This window comes from Schistocerca americana, chromosome 3 (assembly GCF_021461395.2).
Source record: "Schistocerca americana isolate TAMUIC-IGC-003095 chromosome 3, iqSchAmer2.1, whole genome shotgun sequence".
In the NCBI taxonomy this organism is placed as follows: domain Eukaryota; kingdom Metazoa; phylum Arthropoda; class Insecta; order Orthoptera; family Acrididae; genus Schistocerca; species Schistocerca americana.
The window spans coordinates 445,131,958-445,149,417 of record NC_060121.1 but is presented as its reverse complement, the minus strand read 5'-3'; the positions used below and the strand labels follow the sequence as shown (position 1 = coordinate 445,149,417).

General features: G+C 44.2%; 2 protein-coding genes across 2 annotated transcripts in view; one reads left to right on the top strand and one right to left on the bottom strand.

Annotated features, from left to right (window-relative positions):
* LOC124607146 (D-glucuronyl C5-epimerase B) overlaps positions 1 to 17,460 on the top strand; it is a 388,166-nt gene that overhangs the window by 16,004 nt on the left and 354,702 nt on the right. The gene's annotated exons all lie outside the window — the stretch shown is intronic.
* LOC124607147 overlaps positions 1 to 17,460 on the bottom strand; it is a 581,505-nt gene that overhangs the window by 320,147 nt on the left and 243,898 nt on the right. The gene's annotated exons all lie outside the window — the stretch shown is intronic.

The window sequence follows — 17,460 nt, the reverse complement described above, 5'->3', positions numbered from 1 at the left end:
GATTCACCATCCACTACCAGTGGCGGACTGCAGTAGGGCCCATGGCTTGCGCTAACGCCCGCGGAAGGCTTTTTACTGGTCATTGTCGCAGTAGATGTACCATTGTATCTTGCCGCCGTAGTTCGTTGCAGCACGGGAATCCAGTATTCGCTTATCTTGATTCTTTCTCCTTCTTGTTAAAACTGTTCTCACGTTTATGAATTTCAATGGCTGCCATGAGCAAACGGGCGTGGTTGATCTTCGCCACAACGAGAATCTGTGTGTGAGCGAATTTTATTTGGTGACCGGTCTCACACAGCATGTTCTCCGTTGTGGTAGATTTTTCCACCTGTCCCAATCTGGAATACTATTTATGTCCTATGGTCCTGGTATTGATGGATCGTCACGTCATCTTAACATAAACTTATCCTCTCGTAAACAGTATGCAGTATACACCAGTCACTGTGAGTGGATGGCTTCTGGCCTTTTCCGACCTGAGATACTCTCTGACCTCCTTGATCAGTTTGAACATAGTCTTGATCAAATATTTGCACTGCATTCCACTATAGTTTGTTCACTTTTTAACGAACCCTGATGCGGGGGAAGAAAGGTGGGGGGGGGGGGGGGGGGGGGGTGCGGAAGGTTGGACGACGACTGTCGCAAAAATGAGGAACGGTACGGGGGAAGAGTTTTCGCCATTTTCCTCAGGGCTGATAACACATGTACGGCTATTGCACCATGCCGTCATGCACTATGTATGGCAGAAAGGTGACACAAACAAGTGATAAGGTTTCATTGTGGTACTTATTTGTAGCAAATAGTATGAAATTCAACTAACGCAGTTCTGACACAAATATTCAGTAAGTAACACGGGAACGACATTTAAAATATTTATTAAGCTTTTACAAGTAATATAAATTAGCTGCAATTTGTATGAAAATGCTGTGAGAAGATGCGGTCATTTGGATGCACTTTTTGATAACTTTTCTTATGTCTTGATCACACTTTTATTTTTCCAACAACCTTACGTAAAGTCGAAATACGTAAGGTTGTTAGAAAAATAAAATTGTGGTCCGGACATATCAAAATTTATCAAAAATAAATATAAACCAGTTGTGCAGCAGAGTAATAAACTCACAATGGATTGTAGTAAAACAGAGTCTTAAAAATTCAGATAAGTTCATTCGGCCCCAGAATCCAAAATCTCAACGATTTTTGCCCGTTATCGATATCGATATTGACAAGATATCGATTCCGGATATTCAAAGACTTTCAAGAATGTTTTAAGCTTGTATTTTGTGTAATTTTGCATTTGCTATTGTAATTTTTCATTTATTTTATTAATTCTGGAGTTATACTAACTGCTGTGCTTACTGGCAATTGCACGAATGTCACAAATTATGACACTCGCAAACTCACTCATCAAAACCTATAGGATGCATTGACCTACAATCATCCAATTTGGCAAGAAGCAAGGTTTCGCAGTACAGGTAAAGGAAAAAACTCGCAAACTGTTAGTCATTCCTCCAAGGGACCGTAGATCTTAGTTTGTGACATACATTTTAAAATTATACGTCTACCTACCCCTGAGAAAACGGAGTCTTCGGACAGACAGAAAACAAATAAAAAAAAATTCACAATTTTCTAATCTTTTCCCCTTACTTGTACTGAGAAACGTTGCCAAATTTCATTTTACTAGATCGACTGGAAGTACCCTAACAGTTTTGATCAATGAGCTTACGAGGGTCAAAAAGGCGACGTAAGTGGCAGTATCTTTTGATCGAACTGACTTAGAAGCTTAAATTTGTTCACACAACCTGTTTTGCTGCGTTATAGCAGCATCTTCAAGTGATATTACATAAAGAGGAAAGCATCCTTGTAATCAATATAATTAAAAAATTAAGGACAGTCGGTAACAGTAAACCTAAATGAAAAGTACTTACATTAGTGTTACATACATTAGCATGCCGAAATGCCCCACACATTCATAGTCACAAAATCTAACCACATGAGGAGGGCAAGTAGACAACAAATAATAAAAAATGGTTCAAATGGCTCCGAGCACTATGCGACATAACTTCTGAGGTCATCAGTCGCCTAGAACTTAGAACTAATTAAACCTAACTAACCTAAGGACGTCACACACATCCATGCCCGAGGCAGGATTCGAACCTGCTACCGTAGCGGTCGCTCGGCTCCAGACTGTAGCGCCCAGAACCGAACGGCCACTCCTGCCGGCCAACAAATAATAACCGGCAAACAAATAATAACCGGCAGAGCACTGGCGCGAATAGTGCAGGGGATGTGTCACTATGGAAAGAAGAAACGTAGTTAATGTAATAAATAAGATTAAATGTAATAAACGAAGCATAAAATATCATCAGTAGACCGTCTGTCTGAGAAGCTTAACCAATTAACTAGTCCCGTTACTACAAATGTAAAAAAAAAGAGAAGCGAGAAATTAATTAAGCTATTGGGCCTTCAAGTGCGTCCAAGTGAAAATGGATTGCACCTGAAGGACTAAAAGTATTAAAAAACCTTATTAGATTATAACCATATTTAAGACACGCACCAATGGCAAACTAATCGAAACTGAGAATCAACATATCGGATAGTAGGAGACACCATTCATAATGGCAAACGTAGGCAACCAGAAGAACAGCTTAATAAATCGGTTGACAAAATTTGAATGTCCAAATATGCCAATATTCAAAATTTACTTACCTTGCAATTTGTTGTGGATAAAGCACTGGAGGCGGTTAGTTGTTTACAAAACTGGTGGGGATCGCCATATATCCGGAGGGTAATGGACAAAGGAAAACCACAACACGTGATAGGCGCGGCAGGATCATGAACTCCATCTCCCCAATGTTTGGAGTCCAAAATCCCGCTGCATCTATCACGTTTATAGTATTCCTTTGGCTGCTTTTTCCTCCAAAACTGCTTGGATCAAGTCTCTATCCGCGGACAGTAAGAGAGACTCGCCAATTGGCTGAGGTTTTCCTTCCTTTGTAATTCTAAAACTACGCGAATATGAGGCTTTCACCAAGTTAGAATCAATGTTAATTAAATTTGCCATGCCTTTGGATTCCTTTTTACAAAGCTCAGGTTTCCTTTGAAAAAAGCCAATATGTTTACCAACTAACTGTAAGTGCTTAGAACTTTGATGATTTTTTAATAAAGAAGGCTTCATGGTTTGATCTGAAAGTTTTCTAAGCATATAGCACTTCGAGGAATTTGGTTATCACTGATTTCCGTACTGGTCTTTACTGTAAAGCCAAATTGTAAGCAGCTTTGATCATAATTGCGCTTAAGTGTTGCTTTATATTTTTTAAACTATATCCTTGGAGATATGAGCTTCCTAAGTTAAAAATCATTTAGTGTTTAACTTGAAACACAATCACTTGTAAGTCACACTGTCACGTTAAACTTCACATCACAATTGTAGTAGTCAAGAATCAGCTCTTTGTAATATGCGCACTCCTGTTACAAACGCAAGCTTTCCTCGTATTACGATGTCATTTAACGCTACGCTCAACAAAGCGAGGCCGGTCGTTGTGGCCGAGCGGTTCTAGGCTCTTCAGTCTGGAACCGCGCGGCCGCTACCATCGTAGGTTCGAATCCTGCCTCGGGCATGGATGTGTGTGATGTCCTTATGTTAATCAGGTTTACGTAGTTCTAAGTTCTAGGGGACTGATGACCTTAGATGTTAAGTCCCATAGTGCTCAGAGCCATTTGAACCATTTTTTGAACAAAGCGACAATAACAACAACAAGCACTTCACTGCGTAATGACCACTGCAGCACAAGACGTTGGTACACCGCGTAAGTCGTCATCGCTTGGAAAGCGACACGAAAACTTTCGAATAACCACCGACAAGATTCGTTCAAAATGCAGCCAACGGTCCGCAGCTCGTGGTCGTGCGGTAGCGTTTTCGCTTCCCACGCCCGGGTTCCCGGGTTCGATTCCCTGCGGGGTCAGGGATTTTCTCTGCCTCGTGATCACTGGGTGTTGTGTGATGTCCTTAGGTTAGTTAGGTTTAAGTAGTTCTAAGTTCTAGGGGACTGATGACCATAGATGTTAACTCCCATAGTGCTCAGAGCCATTTTGCAGCCAACGCCAAAAAAAGGCGAATCATTCCAGGCGGCTTAGCGACGACTAAAGAATGGAGCGTTGGGAAATTACAGTTCGACCTTCCTGTGTGCTGCGTACAGTCAGGAACAAACATTCTGCAGTAAATCCACTTTCTTTAACATTATACAAATACTATTTTTATCAGTCAGTTTTGTCACCATCATTTTGCTTTAAAAATAAAGAACGTAAGAGAATAAATTTACTTATTTCCGCATGTTTTTCGTTTACTTGTACTCATACTACTTGCAGTGTCCTAGGTTACCATCAGTGGTACACTAACGTCTGGGAGCTCCTGCATTAAGGAATTATTAGGTGATGGCTAAACGCCAACAAATCACCTTCTGTTAAATGATGTTTTGGTGTGATGATTATTTGGAATGGGCATAAGCTGCGATTTGTTCCCATTTTACTGTACTAGTGACCCTGTACGGATCCATCACGTAAGAAAAAGTGGTTTCTGGCTGTGCGTGGTACTGATTGTTTAAATGCGGTTTCATAAGGTGTGAATCATACGCAGTATATTTCGTTACCAGGCACTACTTAGTAAATTCCGGAATATGACATTTATTATACAGATTTGTTACCCTAAAGGTATTTTACCAAAAGGGGACCATAAATTTAAACTTGGATCAGTGATATTATTCACTCAAGGGAAAACTGTCGAGTGTCCAATACACAGGGTGATTCTTACTGACGTTCAAAAACCCCTGCAGTGACGTAGATAAAGTTGCGACAAGTAATTTCATACACATGGGCCGCAAATGCCGGAAAATGCCCCGAAAGGCTAAAATGGCTCTGAGCACTATGGGACTTAACTGCTGTGGTCATCAGTCCCCTAGAACTTAGAACTACTTAAACCTAACTAACCTAAGGACATCACACACATCCATGCCCAAGGCAGGATTCGAACCTGCTATCGTAGCGGTCACGCGGTTCCAGACTGTAGCGCCCAGAACCGCACGGCCACTCCGGCCGGCCACCCCGAAAGGAGATGATAAATGTTGAACATGTGACGCCACCAGATGTCGTACCTCGACACACGTGTAGCGATTGGGCTTGTCGATCCCACCCTCTCTCCGCTAGGCTACTCTTTTTTCGAACACCTTTCGTAAACGTGATCTTTTGTAAACGTAGAAGTTACAAAAATACCGTCCTCACTGTTTATGTGTTTCTCTCATTTTGTCACTCCTTTTTCTGTTTACGAGCTATATTTAGTGAAGAAAATGTAAGTCGCTTTCTGGTAGTGACGCAGTTCGGACGCTTGTACTTATTTACTTGTTACGCAAAAGGCTAGATTTTTGTTCTCCTGTACTTTGCAATAAACCAGTGGAGACCGCGAGACCGGTAAATAAAATACTAAATCTTACCGCATTGTAAACAGGTAATTGTTAACGCAATGCGAAAAAATACTGCGTGCCACACGCATGGTTCGAACCCTGAGCCCCACACCCTAAAGTCATGGACGTTCGCCCAGAGCCACACCGAACTGAATACAAGACTTGGGTTGGGATTATCAGGTGCGACAGACCGATAAGGCTCAGCCGCTGCTTGGTACCTCATGTGGTGACGTCACAAGCTCAATACCTGTCATCCACTTTTGAGGTATTTCCCGAAATCTGCCACCCCATGTGTGCACATATTAAATTACTTGACTCAGCCTCACCTATGTCGCTTTGGTTTCTTTTTAAACATTAATAAGAATCACCATGTATACAGTACCACTAGGCTGTATGTTGTATGTTAACTGGGGACCTACAAACAACGGAGAGGTTCCGTCCCCGCCGCAGCAGCAGTGGTCCACAACCCCACGACGGCTACCGCAGTCCACTTCACCCCTCCGCCGCCTCACACCGAACCCAGGGTTATTGTACGGTTCAGTCCCCGATGGACCCCCCAGGAAACGTCTCACACCAGACGAATGTAACCCCTATGTTTGGGTGGTAGAGTAATGGTGGTGTATGCGTACGTGAAAAACGCGTTTGCGCAGCAATCGCCGACATAGTGTAGCTGAGGCGGAATGAGGGGAACCAGCCCGCATTCGCCGAGGAAGATGTAAAACTGCCTAAAAACATCCACGGACTGTCCGGCTCACCGGATCTCGACATAAGTCCGCCGGCGTATTCATGCCGGGGACCAGGCGATCCTTGCCGCTACGGAAAGCCGTGTGTTAGACCTCTCGGGTAACCGGGCGGGGTAACATAAGGATAGTCAACCTATTTTACCTACCACCCACTTTTATATCTCTGTTAGTACTAAAATTTTAGTACTAAAATTTTCCAAAGACCCACCGGCTCCACAGTAATGGTGATTTATAAATTATGGAAGTAACTTTACTTTATAAAAATTATGAAGCAGATTCACATTTTTATGAAAACCTAATGAAAATGTTTTTAAGACCCCTGTCGTCTACCGCCCCCTATGAAAGCTAGAACGCCCACTATTGGGCGGTAGGGACCATGTTCGCTACCACGGCTCTATCACGTGTAAGTAGGCTGTTAGGTTTTTATGTTGGTAACGTCACGCTCTGTATGAAAATCACTGGCTGTGCTGTGTGCAGTCTGTGGCTGGTTGGCATTGATGGAATATTCGCTATTGGAGTGTTTGGCAGTTGGATGTGAACAGCGCGTAGCGTTGTGCAGTTGAAGGTGAGCCGCCAGCAGTGGTGGATGTGGGGAGAGAGATGGCGGAGTTTTGAGAGCGGATGATCTGGACGTGTGTCCATCAGAAAGAGTAAATTTGTAAGACTGGATGTCATGAACTGAGATATATATATATATATATAATGACTTTTGAACACTATTAAGGTATATACATTGTTCTCTATCAAAACCTTTCATTTGCTGAGTATGCCTATCAGTAGTTGGAGCCTTCAGTAGTTAGAATCTTTTATTTAGCTGGCAGTATTGGCGCTCGCTGCATTGCAGTAGGTCGAGTAACGAAGATTTTTGTGAGATAAGTGATTCATGAAATGTATAGGCTATTGTTAGTCAGGGCCATTCTTTGGTACGGATTACTGAAAGTCAGATTGTGTTGCGCTAAAACATATTGCGTGTCAGTTTAGTATTGATCAGAATAAGTAAAGAAAGAAACGTCTGAGTACGTTTAGTTCTGCTCAGCTGTTTGAAAATTAGATAACGTAAGAGGTTTATCAGCACAGTAATTCATAAATTTTTCTAAGGGGAGGTTTCACACATAGTGGGGATGAGGCGATAGTTATCCGCCAACGCCTGAAGCTGATGAGCTTTGTTTACGTATTTAAATGTTAGGGTGAAAGTGATGGTGGAAATAGCTATTTTTGATGCCGGTCTGATTTTCTGGTGGTTTGGGTTACATTAGCATTCGTTCATAGCAGCGGTTATATGCATTAAAAACTCTGAATAAACCTGCCCTTCGTAACAAGAAAACATTTAAGATATATACACTCTTGGAAATGGAAAAAAGAACACATTGACACCGGTGTGTCAGACCCACCATACTTGCTCCGGACACTGCGAGAGGGCTGTACAAGCAATGATCACACGCACGGCACAGCGGACACACCAGGAACCGCGGTGTTGGCCGTCGAATGGCGCTAGCTGCGCAGCATTTGTGCACCGCCGCCGTCAGTGTCAGCCAGTTTGCCGTGGCATACGGAGCTCCATCGCAGTCTTTAACACTGGTAGCATGCCGCGACAGCGTGGACGTGAACCGTATGTGCAGTTGACGGACTTTGAGCGAGGACGTATAGTGTGCATGCGGGAGGCCGGGTGGACGTACTGCCGAATTGCTCAACACGTGGGGCGTGAGGTCTCCACAGTACATCGATGTTGTCGCCAGTGGTCGGCGGAAGGTGCACGTGCCCGTCGACCTGGGACCGGACCGCAGCGACGCACGGATGCACGCCAAGACCGTAGGATCCTACGCAGTGCCGTAGGGGACCGCACCGCCACTTACCAGCAAATTAGGGACACTGTTGCTCCTGGGGTATCGGCGAGGACCATTCGCAACCGTCTTCATGAAGCTGGGCTACGGTTCCGCACACCGTTAGGCCGTCTTCCGCTCACGCCCCAACATCGTGCAGCCCGCATCCAGTGGTGTCGCGACAGGCGTGACTGGAGGGACGAATGGAGACGTGTCGTCTTCAGCGATGAGTCGCTTCTGCCTTGGTGCCAATGATAGTCGTATGCGTGTTTGGCGCCGTGCAGGTGAGCGCCACAATCAGGACTGCATACGACCGAGGCACACAGGGCCAACACCCGGCATCATGGTGTGGGGAGCGATCTCCTACACTGGCCGTACACCACTGGTGATCGTCGAGGGGACACTGAGTAGTGCACGGTACATCCAAACCGTCATCGAACCCATCGTTCTACCATTCCTAGACCGGCAAGGGAACTTGCTGTTCCAACAGGACAATGCACGTCCGCATGTATCCCGTGCCACCCAAAGTGCTCTAGAAGGTGTAAGTCAATTACCCTGGCCAGCAAGATCTCCGGATCTGTCCCCCATTGAGCATGTTTGGGACTGGATGAAGCGTCGTCTCACGCGGTCTGCACGTCCAGCACGAACGCTGGTCCAACTGAGGCGCCAGGTGGAAATGGCATGGCAAACCGTTCCACAGGACTACATCCAGCATCTCTACGATCGTCTCCATGGGAGAATAGCAGCCTGCATTGCTGCGAAAGGTGGATATACACTGTACTAGTGCCGACATTGTGCATGCTCTGTTGCCTGTGTCTATGTGCCTGTGGTTCTGTCAGTGTGATCATGTGATGTATCTGACCCCAGGAATGTGTCAATAAAGTTTCCCCTTCCTGGGACAATGAATTCACGGTGTTCTTATTTCAATTTCCAGGAGTGTATTTTGTATTCTGCCTAGACTGATTTAATCCCAATGCCTTATGATAAGCAATAAAAGAAGGGGGTCACAAGAGTGTCAAAACAAAAGTAATATATCTAAAGATAAATTTTTTTTATTTGCTTTAAATATTATTACCTACTAGATGATAATTGCGGCTCCGCTCGCATATGAGTGGTTTTGTTGCAATGAGTGGCGGTGAGCTGTACTTGCAGATACAAGACGACGCTGCAATCACAAAGCGTTGCTGCAGCGTGGTGCATACCGACTAGCGTGGGCAGGAGCGCTCATCTCCACAATGTGGTATTGAAGCAGCCAATGCACCATACAAATCGCACATTACGCAACAAGTTTAATAATTTTGTAACATGGTTTACGTTTACTGATGTAAAAAACGTGCGTTCCATTCCATATCTCACAATTTTAGGTGTCGACTTTTTTGCTACAGTAAAGAATTCTAACTGTCGCAGCTGTCTTCGTTATTCAAATCAACGCTAATGCGACCCATTCCTGAGTTTTGTTAATGTGTCTGGGGTCGCACCAGATCGGATTAAAGGAAGACATAAAAGCAGTTCAGAAGTGAGCTGCTAGATTTGTTACCGGTAAGTACGATCAACACGCAAGTATTACAGAGACACTTTGGGACCTCAAATGGGATCCCCTAGAGGTAAGATGACGCTGTTTTTGCAGGGCACTATGGTGGAAATTTATGGAATCAGCATTTGAAGAAAACTATAGAACTAGTTTACATTTAGGGTAAGGGCCAGGAAGGTAAGATAAGACCAATTAAGGCTCATATGGATGGTTTTAGACAGTCGTTTCGCCCCCCCCCCCCCTCCCACTCTATTTGCGAGTAGAACAGGAAAGGAAATTACTAGTAGTTGTTGTATTATAATACGCTATGTGATCAAAAACTTACGTTTTTCATATTATGGGCATTGTGCTGCCACCTACTGCCAGGTACTCTATATCAGCGACCTCAGTAGTCATTAGACATCGTGAGAGAGCAGAATGGGGTGCTCCGCGAAACTCACGGACTTCGAACGTGGTCTGGTGATTGGGTGTAATTTGTGTCATACGTCTGTAAGCGAGATTTCCACACTCCTAAACATCCCTATATCCACTGTTTCCAATGTGATAGTGAAGTGGAAACGCGAAGGGACACGTACAGCACACAAGCGTACAGGGCGACCTCCTCTGTTGACTGACAGAGACCGCCGACAGTTGAAGAGGGTCGTAATGTGTAACAAGCAGACATCTATCCAGACAATCAGACAGGAATTCCAAACTGCATCAGGATCCACTGCAAGTACTATGAAAGTTAGACAGGAGTTGAGAAAACTTTGATTTCATGGTCGAGCGGCTAATCGTAAGCCACACATCACACTGGCAAATGCCAAACGACGCCTCGCTTCGTGTAAGGGGGGTAAACACAGAGTCCTGACCTCAGTCCTATAGACGCCTTTGGTGTGCTTTGAAACGCCGACTTCGTGCCAGTCCTCACCGACCGACAGCAATACCTCTCCTCAATGAAACACTCCGTCAAGAATGGGCTGCCATTCCCCAAGAAACCTTCCAACACCTGGTTGAACGTTTGCCTGCGAGAGTCGAAGCTGCCATCAAGGCTAAGGGTGGAGCAACGCCATATTGGATTCCAGCATTACCGATGGAGGGCGCCACAAACTTGTAAGTCATTTTCAGCCATGTGCCCGGATACTTTTCATTACGTAGTGACGTCCAAAAGTAACTCTGTTACATTTTCACAACTGAACCGCCTATCCAATTTCGATGAAATTTGGTATGGGGACAGACTGAACTCCGAGGAAGAACATAGAATACTTTAAAAAGTAAGGCTGTTAGTTTGTACGTTTCATAAATACGGAAGTCACCTTCGCTTTTTTCCCAATTACTTGGCGCTTTGCACTGGTAGAGACATTCGCGATAAATGGAAACTAAGTAAGGGGACGATGACGTAGAGTCCTGTTTGTTAAACCGAATTGGGATTCCATCTAGATCAGGCGACGTATTTTTTTTTTTTTTTTTTTGCCCATTTCTATCAGTCGAAGGATGGTATGTCTGTACGATCCTGGAAGAATGATTTTTAACTGCGAAATTTAAAAGGTCGCCTACACTTTTGCTGTCTTCTACTGGCACTCGAGACTGGTCGACGGGTTACTGGATAGAAACCTTCGACTCGCCTGCTGGCCTTACATATGACCAGAGTTTTCTCGGGTTCGGCACGACGCCCAGGCTGTGCTGAGCTGCAGACCACCCTCCATGTTGTTGGCGTTTTGAGATATTTTTATTTTTGCCGCTTCTTTTATGACGTTATCCCAAAATCCCTTCCTCCTCGTAATGACAGATGTCTCGTCGAATAGAATTCGGTGTCGCCTTTCTAAAGCGTGCTCTGCCACGGCTGACTTTTGACGGCAACGTAGGCGTAGGCACCTCTCGTGTTCCGTCCAGCTTTGATTTACAGTGTGTACGTTTGGACCGACATAGTACCAGCCGCACTGAAATGGTATTTTGTACACTCCAGGCGTTCTGAGTCCTAAATCGCCCTTCAAAAGCCTCATTAGTTGTATTTTTGGTGGGGGCCTGAACGATGATGAGCTGTTGTGTCTCTTCAGGGGACGGCTAATCTTTCCCGACACTGAGCCACAGAAAGGCAAAAGCGAAACTTTCTGGTTCTTTTCTCCGGTGTTTTGTTGCGTGTCTCGCCAGAAACAGCCTGTGTTACCTGGTGGTGACTGTAGCCGTTTTCTCGGAAGACTTTTCGGAGGTGGGTTAGTTCTAGCCACAGATTTTCAGCGTGTGAGACGACTTTAGCACGGTGGGTGAGGTTGTTCCGCAGGATGGTGGTGGCTAAGAGCGTGCAGACACCGATCTGTGTGTAGGTTTCCTGAGGTATACATTGGTTTCCCGGCAAACGAGGACGTCAAGGAAGGGCAGTCCACCGTCTTTATTTCTATCCTAAACATAATATGGTCGTGAGTGCCGTTCATGTGTTGTAAGAATTCTCCCAGTTTTTCACGTCCGTGGGGCCAAATGACAAAAGTGACGTCGATGTAACGATGACAGCAATTTGGCTTATTTGGAGCCGTATCCAAAGCGATGTCTTCAAATTTCTTTATAAAAAAAAGATGGCTTTGGATGGAGCTAATGCACTTCCCATCGCCTTACCATCCAAATGGTCGGAATACTGCCGCTGTATAGGAAATACGAAGATGTCAACGTGTGCTTAAACAATCGCACAATTGTACTATCGAATAACTGGGAGAGGAGATCTAGGCAGTCATTGAGAGGAACAATAGTAAATGAGGAGACTACATCAAAGCTGGCCATTGTATCACCTTCCCCAAGACGTAGATGTGTGTTCAGTCGGTAAAAATGTCGGTGTTCTTGATGTGATGTACACAAGAGATCCATGTGCCTCGTAAGGGGACTGGCCAGACGTTCTGCCAGTCTGTAAGTTGGTAAAAACCACGAAACAGGTTTTCCGCTTCGCCACCTTATGAACACTATTGGGTCACCAATACCAACGATTTCTATCAACCGAATTGAACATCTGTCATTATGAGGACGAAGGGATTTTGGGATTGCGTTCATAATAGAAGCGGAAGAAGTAAAAATATCTGAAAACAGCATCAACAAGGACGGCGGTTTGAAGCTCAGCACAGCCTGCGACCCGCCCATCGCGAGTTTGAAGCAGGCGCGACAGACATGCAGCGTAAACATTATCACATTTGGCGAGGAAGAGGGCACCAGCGACGTCACAGCCAGCAACGCGGCTATATAACGGCTGAGGCCACTGAAGTCATGTGCCAGCTGACAAAAACCAAGGAGAACTCGCCCGAAAGCTCGTGGGATCTTAACCACCTGACACGACTGGAGTCCCGGGAAAATTTTATTAATTCATATCACCACGAGACCATGCATTCATACTGTCCTGGCATCTTGACGGATTTATTAAGTGAAGTAACCATCGGCGCTATGACGATATATCGATCATTAATTCCTGTCTCTATACTGACACTGTCGATAAGATCACGCCTGTTTGTAGCTACAAGGCCTAAAATATATCCATTGCGTGTGGACTGGCTAACAAGTTGATAAAGGCATTGATATGCTTTTGTAGAAACATTCAGCAGCTTATGTCGACACTGTCTGCTAAATCTGTTACGAATAGACCTAGTAGCAAAGAAGCAATAAAAGTAAACTTCAAAACGCCATGCTTGATGCGACAATTTTACTGGGTGGACAGCGAGAATGTAGTAAGCAATAAATTTTTTTCATCATTTCGTGGGGATTCTCAGCGAGAAAAAGTTTCCAAAAGATTTGAAATTATGTGTAAAGTGTGTTGCAAGTCACTGAGTTCTCACGTTCTCAAGTAATGGATAGTACGCTTAGTAGCTATAGATTATACAACAGGTACATTATGGAACAAATAGTGTGGAAGTAAAGATAAAGATTTTATAATCATTGTATTGATTACTTTGAATCTTACCACATATCAACCAATAGAAGCATTTCCAAAAAGATAAAGTTCAAAAGTCAAAGCGTAAATATCTTTTTCAAAGAGTAAATATTTTTGCATAATTCGCGTAATATCCTCCAAATGAATAAATATCTTCCACTAGACACTTTCTAAAGTAGCCTGTGTACTTTCTCAGCGTTCAGGCTACCTCCATACCAAATTTTCATCAAAATCGGTTTAGCGGTTTAGTCGTCAGCAGGTAAAAGGCAGGCAAACTTTCGCATTTATAAAACTTTAAATTATGATATCTTTTTTTTTTCGTGATTGCATTTTGATGAAACAAAGCCTATACGTTGCCCCAAGCCTCGCTCAAGTTGTCCTGAAAACCCCATGAAAGTTCTTCTAATAATTTTGGTGATTAGCGTGTCCAAACAGGCACACACAGTACGGTTTTACAGTTTCATTATTAGTATAGAAATTGTTTAAAGGAAAAGATATTACAAATTTCCATAGTTTCAGTGAAGACTATTTCAAACACTTTACCGTCAAATAGCATCTATCTTATACTGTATAGGCTGAGTTTTACCTGTTGAAGGAAAAATAAATATAACGTTAAGCTGGGCTTTCAAGAGAATGAAATAAAAGGCAAAAATACACTTATCGTAGACTTAATAATACTATACAGGGTGAAAAGTATTTAAACCGACAAACTCTGGGAGGTTGTAGGGGACATCAAAACAAATATTTTTCCCTAATGTCATTTTTTCCTATGAGGAGTATTTAAACTGGTAGAGGAAGATTTCTCTTGTGGCAAATTAATTAAACCAACAAACACTTTTCCATTTTTTATGACCAAGAGACAACACATTAACGCAACCCAATTTCAATTACAGTAGATTTTCAAAAATGCTTCCATTGATACGTAAACAAAGGTTATACCGTCGGATCATGTTCTGTCTGACACAGGCAAAAACCCCAAGAGTATTCTGAATTGTTCCTGCTGCTGCTACTATCTGGGCAACCAGATCCTCTTCTGATGCAACAGGAGTTGCGTCATCAAGGTTGCGCATCTCTCCCCACACAAAAAAGTCCAGAGAGGACATATCTGTGGATCATGCAGGCCATGGTACAGGCCAATCCACATTTCTGGGAACCGTCGGTCCAGGAATCGACGCACACGACGACTGAAATATGCTGGCGCCCCGTCATGTTGGAACCACATGCGTTGTCTTGTAGGGAGCGGGACGTATTCCAGCAATTTTGGCAATGATCTGTGTTGTGTACATAGTTCCGCGTAGTCAGCCCGTACACAACTTTTCCACTAGAGCGCGCCCCGCTAAGCACAACAGCGCAAGCGCAGTGCTCGTCTGTCTCTGCACTACGAGATGGCGCTGCCTTAGAGATGGACCAAATTCTGCTTCCGCCGATCCGCGTATTAATATGTAACGCAGCCAATGAGATTGCTGCTAACGTAGAACCTTTTCTCCTCGCGGATCACACTCGCATAGTGATACCTGAACGCGCGAGGTATTATAACGAGTGTACAGAACTCCGATCAGTCAGTTTGCATTTGTCTGCACCAGTCCATATCAGTCTGCATTAGTCTGTACCAGTCTATGGTCAAGTTTCAGTCTGCGCCTAATAAGATTACCATATTCCTGTACATAGCCATGAAGATGAATGTATAGACACTTTGTCAAGTATTAGAGATATGTGAGAATAAGATTAATGTACCCAGACCAAAGGAACTTCAGATTGTCAATTGTAAATAGCATCCAGAATCAAGTTACGTAATGTCTTTGCTTTTTATTATTTGAATAAATGTCTGTGACAATTAATCAAGTTCTGTTTAAAGTTGGTCACTGTCAATCTGCTAATCTAAGCGTGCAAGTGGTCTTTCTATCGTCTGACCTAACGGCAGAAGATAAACACGCCACGATAAGACCACGAGACATATTGCTGACACTCGCCTACTTCGTTAGAGCGACAAGTCAAATAATCTGATGGTGTATGTACCGAAGGTCTTACAGTACGCACACCACACTCTGGCAAGTAAATTGTAATAGTGCCTGCCATTTAATGGCCTAGGTAGCAGATACGGCCCAATTAAACAGTCCCCAACAACACCGACCCACACATTAACGAAGAACCGCACTTGATGAGCGCTAGTAACTGTGGCATGTGGGTTAGCCTCATTGCAAACATGCGAATTCTGCATGTTGAAGACTCCATCACCCCCGAATGTTGCTTCATTGGTAAACAACACAGGATAGAAATGTAGGATGCATTTCACACTGTTCCATGTACCACTGCGAAAACTGTGCTCTTGGTGGATAATAAACTGGTTCCAGTTTGTGGACACGCTGTAAGTGAAATGGACGTAACAACTGCTCTTGAAGGACTGTTCTTACTTTCATCTGATTCGTCGCCATGCAACTGCACGAGTGCTGATTGAAGGATCCCGCTCTATATGCTCCATATGCTTCCTCAAATTGCAGCGTTCTTTCCGTGCGACGGCGTCCCTGACCAGGTAATCTGCTAAATGACCCGGTCTCACGCAGATGTTGGTACACAGCAGCAAAGGTCATATGATGCAGGATACGGCGATTAGGATATTGTTGTTGATAAACTTGCTGTGCAGCTCGTCCATTGTGTCGCACACTGGTTGCAGACACCCCTTCATCATGACGATCATATTTCCCGACGGCGGTGGCATTTTTCAACAAGATAATGAACTATGTCACAAGGCCAGGATTGTGAAGGAATGGTTGGAGCAACACAGTGGGGAGTTCCAATTGATGTGCTGCCCCCCCCCCCCCCCCCGTCCAAAATCGCTATATCTGAGACCAAATCAACACATCTGGGATGTGACTGAATATGGCGTCAGAGCTCATCGCCTCCCTCTGTGTGCAAATGTGGTGCCAGCTCCCTCCAGCAACCAACCAAGCCTCATTGCTTCCATGCCACGACGCACCGCCGCTGCCCACCGTGCCAGAGGCGGACACACTGGCTACTACGTAAGTGATCATAATGTTTGGCTCATCAGTGTGTGTTACATGTTGCTGCGCGTTAGACTGGGTGTACTTATAATCAGGAAGAACTTTGTATTGGGCAAATGGGAAATTACGGGGCTTTACCTCTGCACAAGTATAAAAGTACCCTTTGTTCTTCAGAAGGTTTCCACGGGTTGCACGTCACGTCCGAGATGCTGTTGCGCACATTTTTGTCTCGCGGGCGAAATGAGCGTATTAATATTTTGTCTGGATCGAATGATGATTTGACATTGTGAGCGGGTATCGATCCAGAAGTGCCGATTTTTCTATACACATAGGTCTAGCATCTCATCACTCCTCTTAGCCTGCACGTCTAAATGCTGTTGCTCCTTTTCTGCCTTCATAGTAAGTGAAATGACTGTTCAAATATCTTAGAAGCTGTTCCTACCGTGCCTCCAAATGATGAAGCTGTTGTCGAGGTGCTTGTACCATACTTCGATGTACAACGTGCTAAATCTAAGTTCTCTCTTTCGAAATGCTCCATGAAGAAATTGTCAAACACCGATCAGAGTGGATTACCCATGGCAAAACCTCCCAGCTGTTCGCAGAAGTCGCCATTCCACTTAAAGTAGCTTTGTGAGTACATGGAGAAGCCTAAGTATTAAATTAAATCATATCATGCATACGATATCAGTTATCGTGAAGAACTATGTATACATCTACATCTACATGACTACTCTGCAATTCACATTTAAGTGCTTGGCAGAGGGTTCGTCGAACCACAACCATACTATCTCTCTACCATGCCACTGCCGAACAGCGCGCGGGAAAAACGAACACCTAAACCTTTCTGTTCGAGCTCTGATTTCTCTTATTTTATTTTGATGATCATTGCTACCTATGTAGGTTGGGCTCAACAAAATATTTTCGCATTCGGAAGAGAAAGTTGGTGACTGAAATTTCGTGCCGGTCGCGGTGGTCTCGCGGTTCTAGGCGCGCAGTCCGGAACCGTGCGACTGCTACGGTCGCAGGTTCGAATC